We start from the raw sequence: 21,402 nt of genomic DNA, 5'->3' as shown, positions 1-21,402 counted from the left end.
TGGGATGCTGGTCCTAGCAATTATCAAAGGGGGCCTAGGTTTGGCTTTGGCGCAAATCAGAGATGGAACAACAACAACTATGCTGGTCGAGGGGGCTACCAGAACCGAGCTACTTCACATGGCGGAGTGGCACGTGGTGGTTTTGATGCTGATTTACTTCAACAAACAGTGCAAGCGGTGGTAGCAGCAGTGACTGCGGCGCAGAAGGTGCCAGAGGCTGCTGGGATGGCTCAGGTGCAAGCTACTCCACCATTAGAGACTGTGGCTGTTAACCGTGAGGAAGTGGTGCTGGTTGCGGCGCCTACTGTGGGTCAGCAGCAAAGGGTGGATGCACAGCAGGTGGGGGTTGATCCCCAGATTGTAGCAGCAAAGGGAAAGGAGGTTGAGGGACCGGGTCCTTCAAAGAAGAAGAAAGAAGAAAAGTCGGGTTGTTTCAGGTGCAAGCAACCAGGACACTACATCGATGATTGTCCTACACCCTTTTGTGATCTATGCGAGTCTGTTAATCATACCACTGCTGCTTGTCATCTTTTACATGCCCCTAAGCCCACTGCGATTTTGCATGGTTATGCTAATGAAGGCCTCATGTTTTTTGAGTTATCCTGTGGGTCTTTTAAAGCCAAAGTAGAAAATCCTAAATTAGCTAAGGTTACTGTTGATGGTGATGCCATGACTATTCCAGAGATTATAGAACAGATGAAGAAAATAGTTCCTCATGAGAAATTCAATTGGGAGGGTTTTCATCTCAAAGATAATATTTTTAGAGTCAAATTACCAAGCAAGCAGGAAGTTCAGAGATTGAAGAACTTTGGTACTTACATTTGCACAGACAGGGAATCATGTCTCTCTTTTGATGTTTGGTCAGTTCTAGAGGATCCTCTTTATATGTTGCCAGAGGTTTGGGTCAGAGTCTTAGGGTTGCCTTCTGATGTGATTACAGATTATTTGTCTCTATGGGGAGTAGGTACTCTGTTTGGGAAAACATTGGACGCGGATATGGCATACACTCGCAAGAACAAAGTTTTACGAATCAAAATTGGATGTTTGGATAGTAGACTTATTCCTGCTGATAGTGATATGTTCATTAGGAGGGGTTTTTTCAAACTCAAATTTGAAGTGGAGAATGCTCAGGGGACCCAAGAGGACAACACGGTTCAAATTAACAATGGTAATGATGGCAATGGTGATGCTAAAGATGGTGAAGGGAATAATGGTGATGACAGTGCTATGGACATGGATCCTAAGAAAAATGAGGCCGATGATATATCGAGTACTAAAGGGAATGTTGAATCAAAGGGGACTAATGGAGGAGACGGGATGCAAGAGCAAATTGAGCATTTTGAGGCTATTCAAATTGGTTCAATAAGTCTCAAGTTTTTCTTTTGACCCAAATATGAGCAATTTTCATGCACCATTGAATTCTAATAGTAACTTTGAAAATCTGATAGAAAATGACAAGTTCTGCACTGAATTTAATGCAGATTGTATGCATGGAGGATCTGCCTCGGGATTGACCCCAGTCAGACCTAGGGATCAGTGTGCTGCTGTCACTGTGCAGGGCAGCATCTCTGCACGTGGCCTCTCATTCGAGCAGAAGAGGCAGTGCGGTGGCAGCCAGTCGCGGCGCGACACGTCGGGGTCGCCGGCTGGGCGTGGCACAGTGATGCGGGACCGGCTGTCGCTCGGCCAGCCGCAAGCTACCGCGTGGCCATCTGCTGCTGGCGGGAGTGCCCCAAGTGGGCTGCCGCCCCCGACGCCATGTGCCCTGGTCGTCCATGAGCACATGGAGGACGGATCTTCTGCGCCATGTACAGCCACGCCGGGTATGACTGCTCCTGTCCTCTCGCCGCAGAAGATCCGCCAGGATGTTTTGGAGGGGCCCGGTCAACAGTTTCAGATGCCAGATGCTCATGAACCAATTATTGCCAAGGTTTTGCAATGATTGGAGATTCCAGGGGGATCTTCTGTGGCTGCTGATGCTGTAGCTTTTGGTATGGAGTTGCCCTTACCAAATTTTACACCTCATGATTTTGTTAGCCCTGAAATTTCTAATTCAGATCCTGAGTTTTTTGAAGTATCTAATGTTGCAAATGTATGTGATTTAGGTTTGCCTAAGATTAGTAATGAAGGTAATATGGATATTGCGATGGTGAATACAACGAATGAACAGGGTGTAGGTATTCATGGATCGATGGGGATTGCCTCATCTTCACAACCTAATGGTGGGTCATCTACATCTCTAACTCCTTCATGCTCACTGTCTTTGATTGAAGATGACACTAAGACACACTATATTTCTACAGAGGAGGTTATTGCTTTTGGGGGTATTCCAAAGCCCTCGGCTGGGTTGAGGTCAAGTAATAGGTTGGGTGGTCAACCTAATGCGGATATGCCTCTAATGGAGAAGGCCATGAAGAATGCGCAGCTTTATGAAGATTCTTTTAATTCAGGTAAATTAGCAACCTCCAAGTACTCTATTGTTAATATTGCGGATGTAGACATAGTTAAGAGAGCTGAGAAGTTAGGTGTGTCATTAGGAGCTTCTCAAGCAGAAATTGATCAATCGATTAGAGGGATTAAATTGGTGGAAGAGGAGAGAATTTTAACTATTTTAAAGAAGAATGAGAATGATAGAGTGAATAGAGAGGAAGGTTTGGACACTCTTGTATTGTCAAAAGTATCCACCTTATGTGAGGATTTATGTGAGGATGATGACATCCCCCTGGATTTTGATGATCAATTGGAACATCTCAAACCAGTGGTCAAGGCAAAGAAAAATAGACAGAGAAAAGTATACGATACAAGCAATATTCGTAAAAGTACTAGGAAAAGATTTAAGAAACAATTTTCATGATGCAAAATATAAAAGGAATTTATTGGAATTCAGGGGGTTTTAGTGATACTGCTAAACATTTGTTTGTGAAAGAGGCGATTAGAGAACATAAGTTAGACTTCATAGCCTTATTGGAGACTAGAAGATCTAATTTCTCTATTCCTTTTCTGAACCAATTAGCTGCGGGTTATAATTTCTCCTGGTTTTGCTTACCACCACATGGTCGTTCGGGGGGTATTCTAGTGGGAATAAATTCCGATACTCTTCATGTGTCGAAAGTAAGCACAGGCGATTTTTGTGTTAAGATGCATAATAAATGTAAGAGAGATGGTTTCGAATGGATTCTGGTGCCGGTTTATGGGGCTGCCCAAGACGTGCACAAAGCAGAATTTTTGTCGGAATTAGTGCGCACCTGCGAGTCTGAAACATTACCTATGTTGGTAGGGGGTGATTTCAACATTATTCGCAACAGAGAAGAAAAAAATAATGCTAATTTCAAAGCGCGTTGGCCCTTTGTTTTTAATGCAATTATTGAGCATTTGAACTTAAGGGAAATTGCTCTAACAGGTAGACAATATACTTGGGCAAGTAGAAGAGATATACCTACTTATGAGAAGCTAGATAGAGTTCTAGCATCGATAGCATGGGAACATAAATTTCCTTTGGTTACGGTTAGAGCTTTAACTAGAGCTGATTCAGATCATACTCCCTTACTTATTGATTCAGGGGTGAAAGCACACCTGGGTAACCAAGCTAAATTCTCTTTTGAGCTACATTGGTTGCGACAAGAGGTTTTTTTTTTTGACATGATAGTATAGGAATGGAACTCAGTTCTAGATGGAGCTAGCCCAATGGAGACCTGGCTAAATAAACTCAGACATATAAGAAGATTCCTTAAGGGTTGGGCTAAAAATCAAAGTGGTAAGTATAAAAGAGAAAAAGAGAGATTGTTAAATATCATTGAGAGGCTGGACTTGAAAGCAGAAACAACTTTGTTGAATACAAATGAAAGGGATGAGCTTAAAAAAGCCAACGATATTCTGAATAAATTAAGAAGGGAAGAGGAGTCTAAATGGGCACAACGAGCGAAAGTTAAACATATTCAAGAAGGGGGAAATAATATGAGATACTTCCACTTGATAGCAAATGGTAAACATCGTAAAAAGAAGATATTTCAATTAGAACAGCAAGAGGGAACTATTGTTGGGGAGGATAATTTGAAGGTGTATATCACTGAATTCTACAAGAAATTGTTTGGTGCACCGGCACCAACCAATATTTCCCTGGTTGCAGAGGAATATCCGGATATTACACAAATATCACCTATGGAGAATGAGATCTTGACGGCGCCTTTTACTGAAAAGGAGGTCTTCGAGGCAATTTCTCAGATGGAACTGAATAAAGCTCCTGCTCCTGATGGATTTCCAGCTGAGTTTTATCAAAAAATTTGGGATGTTATAAAAAAGGACTTGATGGCTTTATTTGCTCAGTTTAGTAATGGGGACTTGCCTCTTTACAAACTAAATTTTGGTGTCATCACTTTATTACCCAAGAAGGAGAATGTTGTTCAAATTCAACAATACAGACCTATATGTTTGTTAAATGTTTGTTTTAAGATATTTACTAAAGTTGGCACGAATCGCATCTCGGGGATTGCCCCTAGAGTCATCAAACCAACCCAATCTGCTTTTATGCCAGGAAGGAACATTTTGGAAGGGGTAGTGATTCTTCATGAAACAATTCATGAGTTACATACTAAAAAAATGGATGGAGTATTATTTAAAATCGACTTTGAAAAAGCTTACGATAAGGTGAAGTGGCCTTTTTTGCAACAAACTTTGAGGATGAAGGGCTTTGCGCCTGAATGGGGAAGATTAGTCCAACAGTTTGTTCAAGGGGGTAGTGTTGGCATAAAGGTGAATGATGATATTGGTCATTATTTTCAGACAAAGAAAGGTCTAAGGCAAGGGGATCCGTTATCCCCAATGCTTTTTAATATTGTAGTGGATATGCTTGCCATCTTAATTGAAAGGGCAAAAGAGGATGGTCAAGTAGGAGGGCTAATTCCGCATTTAGTTGAGGGAGGACTATCTATACTACAATATGCAGATGACACCATACTTTTCCTGGAACATGACCTTGATAAAGCGGTTAATATGAAATTAATTCTATGCCTCTTTGAAGAGTTATCGGGTCTTAAGATTAATTTTCATAAGAGCGAGATTTTTTGTTTTGGAAAGGCAAAGGAGGAAGAGGCTCAGTATAAACACATCTTTGGGTGTGATGCTGGACAACTCCCCTTTAGATACTTGGGTATCCCAATTCATTACAAAAAACTGAAGAACTCGGATTGGTATCCGGTAGAAACACGGTTTGAGAGTAAATTAGGATGCTGGAAAGGGAAGTTACTATCCTATGGAGATAGGTTGGTTCTTATTAATTCAGTGTTAACTAGCTTACCGATGTTTATGTTGTCTTTCCTACAAATACCTGTTGGGGTAAGGAAACGATTGGATTTCTATAGATCCAGATTTTTTTGGCAATCAGATGAAAACAAAGAAAATACAGCCTAACAAAATGGAATATTGTGTGCCGTCCCAAAGATCAGGGGGATTTAGGTATTGAAGTACTTGAAATCAAAAATAGATGCTTACTGAGAAAATGGCTCTTTAAACTTCTTAATGAAGATGGGGTCTGGCAAGAATTGCTGCATAACAAATATCTTGGACATAAGTCATTATCGGAGGTTCAAGCCAAGTCTTCTGATTCTCCTTTTTGGAAAGGATTGATGGAGGTGAAACACGAGTTTTTTTCAAGGGGCTCTTTCAAAGTGGGTAATGGTATGACCATCCGCTTCTGGAAAGACACCTGGTTGGGAACTACTACATTGGCTTAGCAATATCCTTCACTGTATAACATTGTCCATCATAAAAATTTCACTGTGGCACAGGTGCTTGCACAACCTCCTTTGAATATTACTTTTCGAAGAGTGTTGAATGGTAATAAATGGACTTTATGGCTACAATTATGTCGGAAACTCATGACGGTTACTTTGAAAGACGAGGATGATAGGTTTTGTTGGAATTTGACATCTAATGGGGGTTTTACTGTCAAGTCCATGTATGAAGATCTTATGTGTGATCATACCCCCTTCTTGCGAAAAATATCTATGGAAAGTCAAAATACCCCTTAAGATTAAGATTTTCATGTGGTTCTTGAGTAATAAGGATTTGTTAACAAAATGTGTTTTCTGTGGGGAACAGGAGACCACTCAACACCTGTTTATTGATTGTCCGTTAGCTAAACTTTTATGGCGTACAGTTAATTTCACTTATGATCTTCCACCTCCTACCAATATTACCAATATGTTTGGTAATTGGCTTAAAGGAGTAGATAGAAAATCTAAGGCGTTTATCCGAATTGGGGTTTCTGCCTTATGTTGGTCTATTTGGAGGGTCAGAAATGATATAATCTTTAATAAAAAAAGTCTCTTTTCATTTCTTGCAAGTTATTCACATGGTCTCCCATTGGGTCCAACTTTGGGCTCTACTATCCCCGGAGGGATTGCGGGATACCATGGCTTCTGAATGCACACGTCTCCTGATGGTCGCTCAGGATATCTTGTGCCAGGCTGGTTGGCGGCATACTAGAAGACTATGTTGAGTTGTAGTCGTAGTATGCATTTCTTTCGATGGTTGATTCTTGTATCAATCCTCGAGCATGTGTGATTTGTAAACTATACTTTTGGATCTTTATTTTAATAAATGGCCGTGTGCATCGTCATGATGCAGAAGCCGGGGTACATCCCCATTTCGAAAAAAATCCACCAACCGGCTCGCTAAAAAATCAGAGGAAACTGCGAAATGTGAGCAATACACATATAATTTTGAGACGTGGCCACACGCGTTGCTCTCTCAAGTCTACACGTGCACTAGTAGAAATAAGGGTTTTGGTTTTTTGCTCCAAAAAGTTTTTGCACCGGATTTGACACGAACTGGTGCTAAAGGGGTCATTAGCACCGGTTCGTGTAGTCTGGACATCCAGGGACCAGCCGCGGCATTAGCACCGGTTCGTGCGGGACCTTTTGCACCGGTTCGTAACACGAACCGGTGCTAAAAGGTTGGCGTCAGCCGTGAACTCTTTAGCACCGGTTCGTAACACATAAAGTGATTCACCACCAGAAAGACTCTTAGCAAATTATAAGATTTTCAAATTTTTAGGTTTTAGGTTTGGCGAAAAAAAATTAAAAAATTGAAATTGAAAATAATTAAAAATAATACAAATTATAAAGTTAATGTTTATTTATTTATTCAAGATTACAACATTACTTTGGTTTATTAAAATAATTATTTGAAATTCGAACAATAAAGAAATATGACATCGATCGACATGTTAATAGGATTGATATGATACTAGTATCACATATATGCGCGCGAAGCACTTGGATGCGGGATGGAAAGGAACTTGGAAGTTAAGCATGCTAGTGCTAGAGTAGTGGGAGGACGGGTGACCGAGCGGGAAGTTTGAGCACGAGTAAGTAATTGGACTAGAAATAAGGGTAGTTAGACACTAAACTTGTGAAATAACTAAAATATTAGAAATTCTGAAAAAAGAAAAAAAATAGGGAGTAGAAAAAAATAAAAAAAATTACGGCAGCGGGGTTCTACCGCGGCAGCGTTTTGGGGCGTTTTTCTGCCGCGGCAACCGGTGCTAAAGATCCTCCCACTCGGACGCCCGGCAACCGCCACGTGGTGCACCCTTTAGCATCGATTCGTAACTGAACCGGTGCAAAAGGGGGGTCTTTTGCACCGGTTGGGCATCCGGTGCATACAGCCCTTACCAACCGGTTTGTAGATTAGCTGCATTATCATGCTTCTGTGGAACTCAAGAGTCAAAAACTTTTGCTTCTGATATCAAATACTCTCTCCGTTCTAAAATAGTCTACATTATAGCCTCAAAATTTGTTCTAAAATACTGTATATTTTAGCTTTTAGTCAACAACAACACTGCAAATGAAGTGGTTTTGCTCTTTTTATTGGTTGTTGTTATTTTTAATGTAGCTTGGATTAACTGTTCGCATATCTAAGTAGTACTAATAAATGCAATACTCGTTTATCTTATTTTTTCCAGAATGTAGAGTAAATTAGAATGGAGGGAGTAGAGTTGCACACCAGCTAGTCCAGCTAAAATGCAATCTGCTTAAAAAGGTATGGAAAATACACTTACATATCAACGCATTTCACGCGAATTATATCCTGAATGCATAAAATTGAATCAAATGCGCCGAGGACTAGCTCAACATTCATATGGCCATGTGAAGCAAATCATGAAACCTTGCAGGATATGGTCCATATGGAGACATGGTACATCATGAATTGAGTTTATAGTTGGAGGCAGGCATGTCACATGCGCCCCTCTATTAGGCTTTGGTCCCTACCTGATCTCGGCCAGTCCGGCCACGTATCGTGCCAAACGGACCAGCGTTTGTGCCTAAGCATTTCTTGGAGCTGGTCCAATCACACAAAGATTCCACTTAAGTATGCCAACCAAACACTGGGAAGATACTGTGTTGGTTTTCGCTATACACTGATCGGCGTCACGCTACCACCGTACATCACTAAGCTCTGGTAAAACAAGAACATGTATTCTGTAACCGGTGGCAGTTGGTTACTAACTATTTTCTTCTACTTCATATTCCACCTGGAGTAACAAAATAGGTGAAACTAATTGCTACAAATTTGTTAGTCCACTAATTGCCCTGTAATTGATCAGTCAACATCCATTAGGGGTCTATAAGATGCACTTGTTTTTCTCTCAAGGAGAGCTTTAGTTTACTCCTTTGGAGTGGATAAAACAATAATGTCAAAATTTGCAACACGATTCATCTGAAAAAGTTCAATAATACAAGGACATTAGATGTTCTCATGAGTTCCTATGAAATCCTCGCGTTTCAAGAATCTTGATGACACATAAAATAATTGTGGAGTCTGACATTTTTAACTTGGTTGTTGGCCAATGAAATGAGGTATTTGGGAGCCCAGTGAGTGAAATTAGACTAAAAATTAAGGATCTGAAATTTATTGAAGAGAGAGATTTGAAACACCAGGATGTCTGGCAGGGAGGGTCAATGTCCTTGGTTGGGAGGAAAGTTTTAATTGACTCTTCCTTGAATAGTTGACCAATTTATTGCATGCCAATGTTCATGTTTCAAAAACCTTTTGCGTGTGTGTACAAAATTCATTCTCGTATGGTAAAGTGGAAACTTATGTGTAAACAAAAAAAGGGATTTAGGGATAAAATACATGGGAAAATGAACATTAGCTTACTTTGCAAATGGTGGTGGAAGTGACATGGGCATGCCCAATAAGCATGCCGAATAAGGCACCCGGATTATCTGGCAAGCATACGAGGCCCACAACCCAAATGTTTGGAGGCCCAGAAGCCCAGAGAATCTCGGATAAGTAACATAGAGTTGTATTAGAAATCGTGTAACAATACGGGAAAGGCCCGATAAACCTTCTCGCAGTTTGTAACTTGTACGACACGAAGTCCCTCGGCTCTGCCTCCTATATAAAGGAGAGCCGAGGGAAGAGAAAAGGATCGATTCATTGTCAACATAAATCACCGCAACTTTAGTCGAAACACCTTTGTCGGCTGAAACCTTCGAGATCTACTTCCCTCTACTTCTTACGAAACCCAAGTCTACAATATGTAGGCATTGACAAGTTAATACCTTGTCAATTGGCGCTGTCTATGGGAATTGGAGGTCGCAAGGTCGTGATTTCGATGGCATCGTCAACATTATCATCTGTTGCAAGCAACGCGATGGACGGAGGTAAACGAGTCCAACCTGATCTCGCCGATTTTGTTCCTCATCCTCCCGCCCATTTGCATGCATATGCCGATCTGGAGGAGTCGACGGAGATGACGTTCGGGAGCTTCCACTTTCTCGTCGGGAAAGAACGATCGCATCGTCTTGCGGCACCGATTTTTTCGGGACCATCAGCGGTCGTGTTGGCGTCCGAAACCCACCGGCGAGCTACGGCTGGCAACACGAAGAGCCGGGAACAACCTAGGGCTGCGGCTGGCCCTGGTCCCTCCGAGCGACGGCCCGCAAAGCTCCTGGTACGCACGTCCCGATGCTGGTGCAAGGGCGTGCCACCTGATCTATACCTGATCAGGAAGGTGATGGATTTGCTTCGCTAAGTTTCCTGCATGGCATACACGTAAACATTAAATACGAGCCTCGATCGGCTCTCAGGTTTTCCTGTGAATCGGCTCAAGGAGCCGATCCACCCATGGTTCGTATGAGGTCTACGATCACATGGTGGTCCTGCTTGATCGATATATAGCTAAAACGACCTACGACGATCTAGGGTTTTCACCACATAATCGGAACATCCTACTCGTGATTGAGCCTGGCAGCCACGCATGGTGATAATAAACCGACCCTAGGCAAGGCCTAAAAATCAACATTAAGTTGATCCCCGGAACATCTTGTCTAGGGTTAGCAAACTACACCCTACGTGCCACTGGATCATTCAACCCGTTTGTAAGGCCTAACTATGTAGATATTAAACTAATCCTTGAAGAACAAGGGGCGATCATAACGGATCGGATCTACTAAACAATGATCAAGCAAGGTGCCGCCCTTACACCTAAGAAAGGTGTAAGGACGGCTAGACGTCTAAGGGTTGCATGAACAAAAGCATGTGATACGATGAAAACAATGCTAACCCTAACACGTCTACGATAACTACGTTGCTCGCCATCAAAAAGGCTTCAGTACGAGCAACGCATGAACGACGAATAAACGTATACTGCCTAGATCGCAAGATGCGATCTAGGCAGCATGATGCTTACCCGGAAGAAACCCTCGAAACAAGGGGTCGGCGATGCGCCAAGATTGGTTTGTGATGAACGTGATTGTTGTTTTTCTCAATAACCCTAGATACATATTTATAGTCCGTGGACTTTCTAACGTGGGAATAATCCCAACCGTGCACGAGCCAAACTCTAACTAACCGACACGTATCCTACTATATTTACAGATACAAGGGCAAACTGCCCAAACTTCGTGTACAAGGCCGGTTCACGTATTTCTTCCATGTATATTCTTCAAGCCCAATCTTGATCGCGGCCCACCTCTAATCCGGTCAAATTCTGGTGATAACACATGCCCCCCTGGTTTTGGAATTGATAATTCCAAAATCACTCTGCTTTTTCTTCGTCGGGTCATGTCGTGGCAGAGCAGAACCGTCGCAGTAACCTTCATCATGATGCCTTGCCTTCTCAACTTCTCTGCAAGATTTGATAGCTTTAGCATCACTTCCTCGGAAACTGTAATGGCATTAAATTTCCACTATGCTCCCCCTTATTTAACCGTGCCGAACGATTCGCCTCTTCATCCCCCTCCTCTGTTCTAGCTATCGGCACCAAAAAACCCTCTTTCCCTGTAGCAATGTCTTCCTCTTCCTCCGTCTCATCAGGCCTTTCTTTCCAATCTTCTTCCTCGAGTGAGCAGGAGTGGGACTTCGACTTTGTGCCAGATGGCCCACCCGAGGCCCTCATCGGGTCAGATGGTGACCTGCCCCTAACCGATGGGGAGGACGACCTCCAGTTCCTCATCGAAGGGGAGCTGGAGAGCGAGAGCGAGGACGACCTCCACTCCTGGGCGAACCCCACCTCTTCCGACAAGGCGGAGGAAGAAGAAGAAGAAGAAGAGGAGGAGGAACAGGAGGAAGAGGAGGAGGATGACTCCTCTTCCTCTATTGGGTATCCGCCGGCGAAGCGCTTCCGCGCTTGGGCGGACAGCGAGGACGATGATGATGACGAGGAGGAAGAAGCTCCGGCCGAGGGCTGGGGTAGCAGCGACGAGGAACTCTCCGGAAGCAGCGCCGACGGCAGCTACGATGCCGACGATGAAGCCAGCGAGGATTAGTAGTGTAGGATTAGTAGTTCCTGAGCAATCGGCTCTTCATTGTAAGAATCCCCTTTTATTAATGAAGAAGTGTTCCCAATCAATTTTTTGCCGATAGTCAAAGTCAAACAACCCCCCCCCCCCCAAAAAAAAGAGCCGATGGCATCGCATCGGCCTCTACCATAAAACGCGAGCAAGGCCAACCCAGTTGCCCCTCCAAACGGTAACCTGCGACCTCCGTCTGAGAAAGCAAACTCAGATCCCCAAATCGCCGCCCGAGCAGTTCCAACTCACGGCCACCCGCATCTCAGATCTCGACCGCACCACCCCAACTCCACAGCGCATCCAATGGCGGAATCATCCAATACCAACGCCATGGTCTCCGGTCTGAAGGTAATCCTTAATCGCCTCCCGCCATTCGAATCAACGTTAGGATTAATAGCAAACACCTGAATTAATGTTCTGTTCCGTTATTAATTTTAGGTTTCAGACATCCTGCTGCCACATCCTTCCCTCGCAAATTCTATGTGCCTCGGTCCCCGTTCTTCCAAGAGTCCCGCTCTTTTAATTTCATGCGAGGCTAACAGAATCCCCTTCGTGAACAAGAACTTAGATCTGTCTTCCTGGGCCGACTGCCTGCGAGCCTGGCCTAATCCTCCTGAGGGTTGGGTGGCCTGGTACAATAGAGTGTCCAAAACCCACTATGCCACCTGGGAAGCCATAGGGATAGCCGATGCCTTGTCATTATCATTGTCTCCCCTTGAAAAGAATGAAAATATTCTGAAAACCATCGGCTACTTTTGGTATGATGCACTGAACTGCTTCATGTTTGGCCATGGCCCTATGACACCAACTCTGCTGGATGTGGCCATGATCACAGGCCTAGACATTGCATCCCCAAGCCCCTCTGCATTCAAGCTGCTGAAAGTTCCTTTCACCCTTTCCTCCAAAAAAGAGTGTACCAGCTGGGGTGCCTACCTCAATCGTTATATGAAAACCAAAGGCCCTGTGCCAGAGAGAGAGCACACAGCCTTTCTGAACTTCTGGTTGGAGCACTTCATATTCTGTGGCCCATCACTCGCCCCAACCAAGAATTACCTTTCCCTGGCCTATGAACTTGCCAAAGGCACCCAATTTGGCCTTGGCAAACTGTTTCTTGGAGAGGTCTATCGATCTCTTCAATCGATGTCCACAACCGTTTCTCTCAAAAGACGATTAAAAGCTGGAGGCCCTCGGTGGTTTATTCAGTTATGGGCTCACTGTACTTTCGTAACCAGATCCTGCACTTCCCACCTTTGGCCACCTGCACCTTCCCAGATGCTAATGGAAAGGAGATCCGATGTACCAGCTATGGCCAAGCTTTGTATGGTCTCCCAGGCAGCAGGCTGATCCCTAAGGAAGCAGCAGGGTGGCTCAAGATTTTCTTCCAAGGCTTGGACAACCCCCTATTCTTTCCTTATACTGAATCGGAGAACTTTGAGAACCCAGTCTCCTTCCGATTGGATAACTTTGCCGATGACGCTAGCACCCGGCATTTGTACTCTATCATGATTCGTCCTTGCTTTCTCCCAGTTGGCATGAGTACCTCAAACCGGATCATCAAGCCTGGTTATGAGTCTTACCAACCGGTAGTAGTAGCCCGACAGCTTGGTCTCGGGCAGGTGCCTCCACACTTCTTCCTGCACCACCTGACGGCCAAGCGTAGCTGAACTGCCTGACATCCTCACTGGCCAAAGGTGCTACACCTTCTTTGATGCTCTGGCCGTTCCAATTCCCCACAACCTCCGTTTCACCTCCACTACCGATGGTTTCGAGACTTGGTGGTCCATGTGGAAGACCCATGCCTTCAGAAGAGCTCTAGGACCGTTGCTGAGACAACTTGATGCCGAGTATGACGTTCCTGCAGACCAGGTACCATTACTTATAAATTTCTTGCAATGGCTCATGGTAATTGTCTGTAACCCGACTCTATCTCATGGCAGCAACAAGATGGCCCAGAGCCCACGCAAGCCGATGGTTCCCCCTTCGAATTCCTTCCTCCGGCCCCAGTGGTTCTCTTCTGCCAGAGCTCGCCACCCCGAAGAAAGTCATAATGCGAGTCGGCCGATTTCACCGAAATCGGCTCCCAAGAGTAAAGCATCTTCGGGGCCGCTTGCCCCCGAGCCTCAACTCGGGCGAGGACGGCGGTGAGGAAAGTGGCTGCCGTAAAGACCCCGAAGCGCAAAGCTCCTGCCCAAGAAAGCTTGCACGTAAGTTGACTTGTGCCTTGACCACATTTATCTGCCTCCCCAGTCTTTTGCAACATGCTTGTACTTCTTTCTACAGACTTCCACCGAAGAGAACTCCAGCGGGGACGCAGAGTCCAGCCAGAGGGATTCAAGCTCGGGCAACTCCGAGACGTCCACCACACAGAGCCAGACGGCCTCGCCAGCGCCGGCTTCTAAGAAAAGGTCGACTCCCGAGCCTACTGCTCCCCAAGCCCTGATCAAAACAGGGTCACGCGTGAAGCGTCGATGCGTCAAAAGGGCTTGCAAAGACCCACGAGCTTCTCCATCAAGCCAGGAGGTCTCAAATGTAATTATCTCCCTGGTTTATATTTCATGCTAACCCATTGCCACTTGGATCGCCTAATTACTTCCTTTTGCAGATCAATGATACCTCTAGCGGAGACGTCGAGGAGGTACTGATGCCGTCCGCCACGCTAGACCTAGCCACCTCGACGATCGTGGCTGACCAAGTGGCTAACCTAGCCAAGTCCATGGAAAAGCCGATTATCACAACATCGGCTGCTCCTCCTACCTTGGGAGAGGTACACTCCACTTCCTTGGCTCTATCCCTTTCTTCGTTGTATACTAATACCACTTTTGTTCGTCTTGTCAGGGTTGTGACCTTTCAAGCTTGCTGACGTTCGATCCTGAATCCATCGAACCAGCTACTTCCAAGGCAAGTGAAGAGCCCATTCCCAGCACGGTCCATGGTCCACTCCAGCGTCTCAAGGCTTTGCTCTCTTCCTCAATTGAGACCCTGGTTGAAAATCCCGAGGAAGTCAAGGGCATCCTCGAAGATATCCAGCCCCATCTCCCTGTGACACTGCAGGTGAAGCTTTGGCCAGCTGTGACTCTGTCGGTCTTCAAGTCAAGGGTGCAGTCGGCTCGTCAAAGAATTAATCTTCGCCACGCCCAGCTTCCACTGAGAGCCGATATTGCAGACAAGTGTCAACGGCTCAACGAGAAAAAGGCTGCTTTAGATGCCAAAACTGACACTTCTGCCAATAGTGCCGAACTCGAGACCCTGCGTAAGGAACTGGAGAGCCTTGAAGAGAGGGTCAGGGTGACCAAGCAGCTTATCCAGGACAAGGAAGCCCTTATTGCCCGCTCTCAAGAGGAAGCAAAGGGCCTCACAGCCGATCTGAAGACCGATCTGGCTGAAATTCGCACTACAGCGATCACCGGTGACGGGCAAAGACGAGGACGACGAGGCTGAGATCGCCGAGGTGGATCGTATCCGTGCTGATGCCCTTCACGCCCTCAGCGCGTTTCTTCAGTAGAGCCTTTCCATGTAAACTGTCAAATGTTTTGCTGAACTTGTACCTCTAAAGTCGATCACTATGCATCGGCTTTTTATTCTGAAGTCGATGTCTTTGCATCGGCTGTACTTGTATGCTGTTGTCTTCGTGCCTCTCCTCAAGTCGATGTCTGTGCTTTTTTTTTACTGGCCGATTTTTCTATCGGCCCCTCACATCTCACTGCCCATGTATCGCACATGTTCCTCTGATTATGTGCCCCCCCGAGCCGAATCTGTCAGGTTACTGCAGATATCGGCTCTGCAGTTATCCAAAGAACTAAACCTGAACATCGGCTCTGCAGACATGACTAATGCCGATTTCTTTGAGCTCACAAGCCGATGTAAACCCATACCCTAGCTTTCCGTCACCTATTAGATCGACACTGAACACAGGGAAAACGTGTGGTAAGGATAATATGGGCCGATTGCTGGGATCGGCCCCCATCTTGATTGCATCGCTCAAAAGAGGTTTACATCTTGTTCGTGCTTCACTATGACTACGTGGCATGCTCGAGACAAGATCATTACTTCTTATTTTTTGGGGCCGATCACAAGGATCGGCCTTCCCATGTACGTTCATAGACTTTGCTCTTGTTACACGGTCAGGCCAGTGGATAAGACCAGCCTCACCCCGTTTTTTGACACGTCGATGTACTCACAGTCGTCCAAAGTGATGCCTGAGAGTGGCTCTTGGCCTTCCGTCTCCCAAACGTTCATGCCAGCCGTTGAAACCTCGGCTGTATCGTCTGCATGGACGACTTCTACTTCATCTCCATCCCACTGGATTAGGCATTGGTGCATCGTAGATGGAATGCAACAGTTGGCGTGGATCCAATCTCTCCCTAGCAGGACAACGTAAGTGCTCTTGCTATCGACGATGAAGAATGTCGTAGGGATGGTTTTCCTCCCTACGGTCAGATCCACGTTCAGAGCACCTTGTGCTTCTGATGCTTGGCCGTTGAAATCGCTCAACGTAACGTTGGTCTTGATCAGATCCGAGCTAGAGCGTCCCAACCGACGTAGCATGGAGTATGGCATGATGTTGACTGCCGCTCCGGTGTCCACCAGCATCCTATTGACAGGCTGCCCATTGATATAACCTCGTAAGTACAGGGCCTTCAGGTGTCTGTAACTTCTTTCACATGGCTTCTCAAAGATAACCGGCCGTGGGCCGCAGTCAAGTTGTGCCACAGGCACTTCGTCTAATCCTGGAGCACAAAACTCCGCTGGAAGGATGAACACCATGTTTGTACTAGCCGACGTCTCATCATCGGCTTTCCTTTGCTTGGGGCGCCACTCCATGTTTTGTGGTCGACCCTCTTCGTCCAGGGTTCGTTGAATTTTCGCGGCCAGATCGGGCCGCGCCTTCCTTAGCGTGTGCAGGTATAACCTTTCGGCTTCCTCCAAGCAACGCAGTCGCTGAACCCTACGCTTTTGGGAACGGCTGAGTCCATCAGGGCACCACCTTGGCCGGTGGTACTTGTCCTCTTCTTCTTCGTAGTCATCTTCTAACTCCTCGAGGTCTTCTTCCCGAGAGGACTCAGTTTGCTTGTTCCTAGATGGGAGAGGCCCTAGACGTTTGAACACTGACACGTCTGTTGCACCCTTCTTCTTCTGTCTACATTCTGGGCAGTTGCCGATTGTAGGCAATCGGCTCATTCCTGAATCCCAGCAATGTTTGAAGAAAGGACAGTCCCAGTGCTTGTCCACGTCTTCTTGTTCTCTTGACCTTTCCTTGGTACGGCGCACATATCTCTCCTCATCGCGATCATGCCGACGATGTCTCCTGGCGTCCCTGCTAGCTAGACGATCCCTTTCATCGTCGCTGTTGTACCGCCGGCGCTGGTCGTACTGACTTACATATTTGTTGAGGAGATGATCAGAGAGAGGTCGTTGATACCGCACATTCTTCACTTCTCCCTCAGTGATGTAGCGTTTGCCGTTGTGCCGGAGCCGATCGCGTGGAACGGCTTCCTCTTTGTCCTTGCTACGAGAGCGGCTGCCCTCGCCTTTGTCCTTACCAGAGTGGTGCCCAGGCTCGACCATGTTAATGCTCAACGAGAAACCTGGCTGGCACCCCTCGGGGTAAGCGTAGTCCACCGTGTTAACGGCGGGGAAGGGGTGTGTGTCGACTTTCATGGCGTACTGGTTGCAAATTAGACGTCCTTGTTCTATCGCCATTTGGATCTGCTGACGCCACACCCTGCAGTCGTTGGTGGTATGGGAGAACGTGTTATGCCATTTGCAGTATGGCTTTCCGTTCAGCTCCTGTACCGTGGGGATTTTGAGGCCTTCGGGTAACTTCAGCTGCTTCTCCTTAAGTAAGAGGTCGAAAATTTGCTCAGCTTTAGTTACGTCAAAGTCAAACCCTCTTGGAGGACCTTGTGGCTTCACCCACTTGCAGGACACGGGGCTTGCCCCCCGAGTCCATTCAGCCACTGCTACCTCTTGATCTCCTGCAGACCCTTCATCTTCCTCTGTCTCAACCAGGACTACTGCACGCTTGAATTTGTCTTGGTACAGCTCTGGGTGGCGCTGTTCATACAAAGACTGTTTCTGAACCATGTGCGCCAGTGAAGGGTAGTCTGCTTGGGAAGCCATGTCCTTGATCGGTGATGCGAGACCCACCACCGCCAACTCAACCGCTTCTTTTTCAGTCAAACAAGCCGAATAGCATCGGTTCCTAACGGCCCTGAAGCGCTGGATGTAATCTGACACTGTTTCTCCGCGCTTCTGACGTACTTGTGCTAGATCGGCAATGCCAGCCTCGGAAGCTTCTGAGTGATACTGCATGTGGAACTGTTCTTCCAACTGCTTCCAAGTCCGGATCGAGTCTGGTGGCAGTGATGTGTACCACCCAAAAGCCGATCCTGTGAGGGACTGTGCAAAGAACCTCACGCGTAGTGCATCTGCAGCTGAGATCGTGCCCAGCTGCGCCAAATATCGGCTTACATGCTCGATAGAGCTGGAGCCATCTGACCCACTAAACTTGGAGAATTCAGGGAGCCGATATTTGGGTGGTAGTGGGATCAAATCGTAGTCGTTGGGGTACGGCTTGGAATAGCCGATTGCCCTCCTTTTCGGCACCATGCCGAACTGGTCTCTCAAGATTGTGCTGATCTGATCCGCTGTGCTAGCTGCAGGAGTGGAGCTCTGAAGATTCGCTGGCGTGGCATACTTAGCTAGCCACGCTTGCTTCTCAAGATCTGAGCTAGCTGCAGGAGTTGAGCTCTGGACGTTCCTTGGAGTGGCATACTTAGCTAGCCACGTCTGCTTCTCAAGATCTGATCCAGAGGCTCCTCCTGCTGTTCCGGAAGTCCCCGCGTTGACCTTTGGTTCGTGAGTGCCCGATCGCTGCATGCGGCACGTATGTGCACGTGTATCCGTGAGGGATCTCCTTAGGCGCCTCATACAAGAACTGGTAATCGCTAGGATCGCCACCGATCTTGTAGACGACGAATGCGGTGTACTCGGCACCTGCAGTCTTTGCCAGCGCGAACGGCAGCGGTGGTCGGCTCTGGAGTGGTAGCTCTCCTTGGTGAGTCCCTAGAGCCGGCCCTGACGGAGAGTACTGATGCCTCAAGATTTCATGGAGCACCCGAAGGGCGACACGCTCCAAAGTGTTCACCAGGCTCTCAGAATGGCGGTGTAGCGAATGAGCTACCATGAAATTGATCTCCTGACGCAAGGACCTGGTGCGTTCTTCTGAAGGGGTGGACAGGTCCACTCCATCGAGCGCGCCTTCAGGTGTGAACCCTCTCCACCTGATGCCGTGCGAGCGGGTCCTGTGGAAAGAGCCGATGAGGTCGGCTTCGAGGATAGCTTTGACGTCGTCATACTTCTTCTTGAGCTCCTCGGGCAGATCCTCGTACGTTACTGGAGTACCTTCCGCCATCTCAGATGTAGATGGCGCTGCAGTTGATGTCGAAGACTGTCCCACCGGGCGTGCCAGAATGTGTTGGCGTCTGAAACCCACCGGCAAGCTACTGCTGGCAACACGAAGAGTCGGGAACAACCTAGGGCTGCGGCTGGCCCTGGTCCCTCCGAGCGACGGCCCGCAAAGCTCCTGGTACGCACGTCCCGATGCTGGTGCAAGGGCGTGCCACCTGATCTATACCTGATCAGGAAGGTGATGGATTTGCTTCGCTAAGTTTCCTGCATGGCATATACGTAAACATTAAATACGAGCCTCGATCGGCTCTCAGGTTTTCCTGTGAATCGGCTCAAGGAGCCGATCCACCCATGGTTCGTATGAGGTCTACGATCACATGGTGGTCCTGCTTGATCGATATATAGCTAAAATGACCTACGACGATCTAGGGTTTTCACCACATAATCGGAACATCCTACTCGTGATTGAGCCTGGTAGCCACGCATGGTGATAATAAACCGACCCTAGGCAAGGCCTAAAAATCAACATTAAGTTGATCCCCGGAACATCTTGTCTAGGGTTAGCAAACTACACCCTACGTGCCACTGGATCATTCAACCCGTTTGTAAGGCCTAACTATGTAGATATTAAACTAATCCTTGAAGAACAAGGGGCGATCATAACGGATCGGATCTACTAAACAATGATCAAGCAAGGTGCCGCCCTTACACCTAAGAAAGGTGTAAGGACGGCTAGACATCTAAGGGTTGCATGAACGAAAGCATGTGATACGATGAAAACAATGCTAACCCTAACACGTCTACGATAACTACGTTGCTCGCCATCAAAAAGGCTTCAGTACGAGCAACGCATGAACGACGAATAAACGTATACTGCCTAGATCGCAAGATGCGATCTAGGCAGCATGATGCTTACCCGGAAGAAACCCTCGAAACAAGGGGTCGGCGATGCGCCAAGATTGGTTTGTGATGAATGTGATTGTTGTTTTTCTCAATAACCCTAGATACATATTTATAGTCCGTGGACTTTCTAACGTGGGAATAATCCCAACCGTGCACGAGCCAAATTCTAACTAACCGACACGTATCCTACTATATTTACAGATACAAGGGCAAACTGCCCAAACTTCGTGTACAAGGCCGGTTCACGTATTTCTTCCATGTATATTCTTCAAGCCCAATCTTGATCGCGGCCCACCTCTAATCCGGTCAAATTCTGGTGATAACAGGTCGATTCCGATTTCTCGGGATCGTCATCATCATCCATCGAGTCAGGCGACGAGGAAGTTTTGATACCATGCTTGACCAAGCCCGCCGACGGCAGGGCAATCGCCGATCTGTTCGGTGACATGACTTTCTGGTCGTTCACGGATTCCGATCTGGAAAGCGACTCGAAAAGCTTCAACAACAACAACCTCAACAACCACGGCTTCACCAGCTTAGACTTCATCGACACCACTGCTGATAGTAGGGAGGTCTTCGCCGATCTATACGACGGTGTCACCAACCCTGAAGATAATGAAAACACATATGAAATATATCATCAAGTCTATGCAATAGGTGAATCAAGCAGACAAGAGGATGACGAATCTGAGTCTTTCGATTATTTGGGCAATCGTTTCATCGATCCCGCAGATCTCACACGTGGAACCGGCAACAAGTACATCAGAACCACGCCGCGAGAAAAAGTATGGCTGCCGCATGAAGCATGGGATAGAGCTCAGAAAGCCATGGATGGCATGGAGCCAGTGACCACTGCAGCCACGCCGGAGACATTACAATCTTATCAATATAAAATTGCTTGTTCTAAACGAGAGTTAGAAAAACAGATGGCACTACTCGATGAAAGAAGAGCTGCAGCCGCTGCATCAAGTGAACGCAGGGCCAATCTGAGTCTACACTCGAGAACCTCGGGAGATAGTCACATGAACAATCCTTTAAGAGTGAGATCTCGATTAGAAAACGTGCCTGAGGCAGATCGGAAGAACTTGATCCAGAATCTTGACATGTCCTTTATATCAATAGATACAAGAGGGAACATCGTCCCGAAAACTCCGGAGGCAGAGTATATGGCAACATATGCTTTCCTAATGGCATCTAGACCACCCCAAGGAGATCCTAGGGCGTCACTGTATCAGATGGCCATGTCAGGAGTCGGTGTTATGGGCGCAACAATAGTGGGAAGAGAAGTTGC

The sequence above is a fragment of the Lolium perenne genome, chromosome 6 (genome assembly GCF_019359855.2).
Source record: "Lolium perenne isolate Kyuss_39 chromosome 6, Kyuss_2.0, whole genome shotgun sequence".
Classification (NCBI taxonomy): Eukaryota; Viridiplantae; Streptophyta; class Magnoliopsida; order Poales; family Poaceae; genus Lolium; species Lolium perenne.
Note: the sequence above shows the minus strand (reverse complement) of the source record.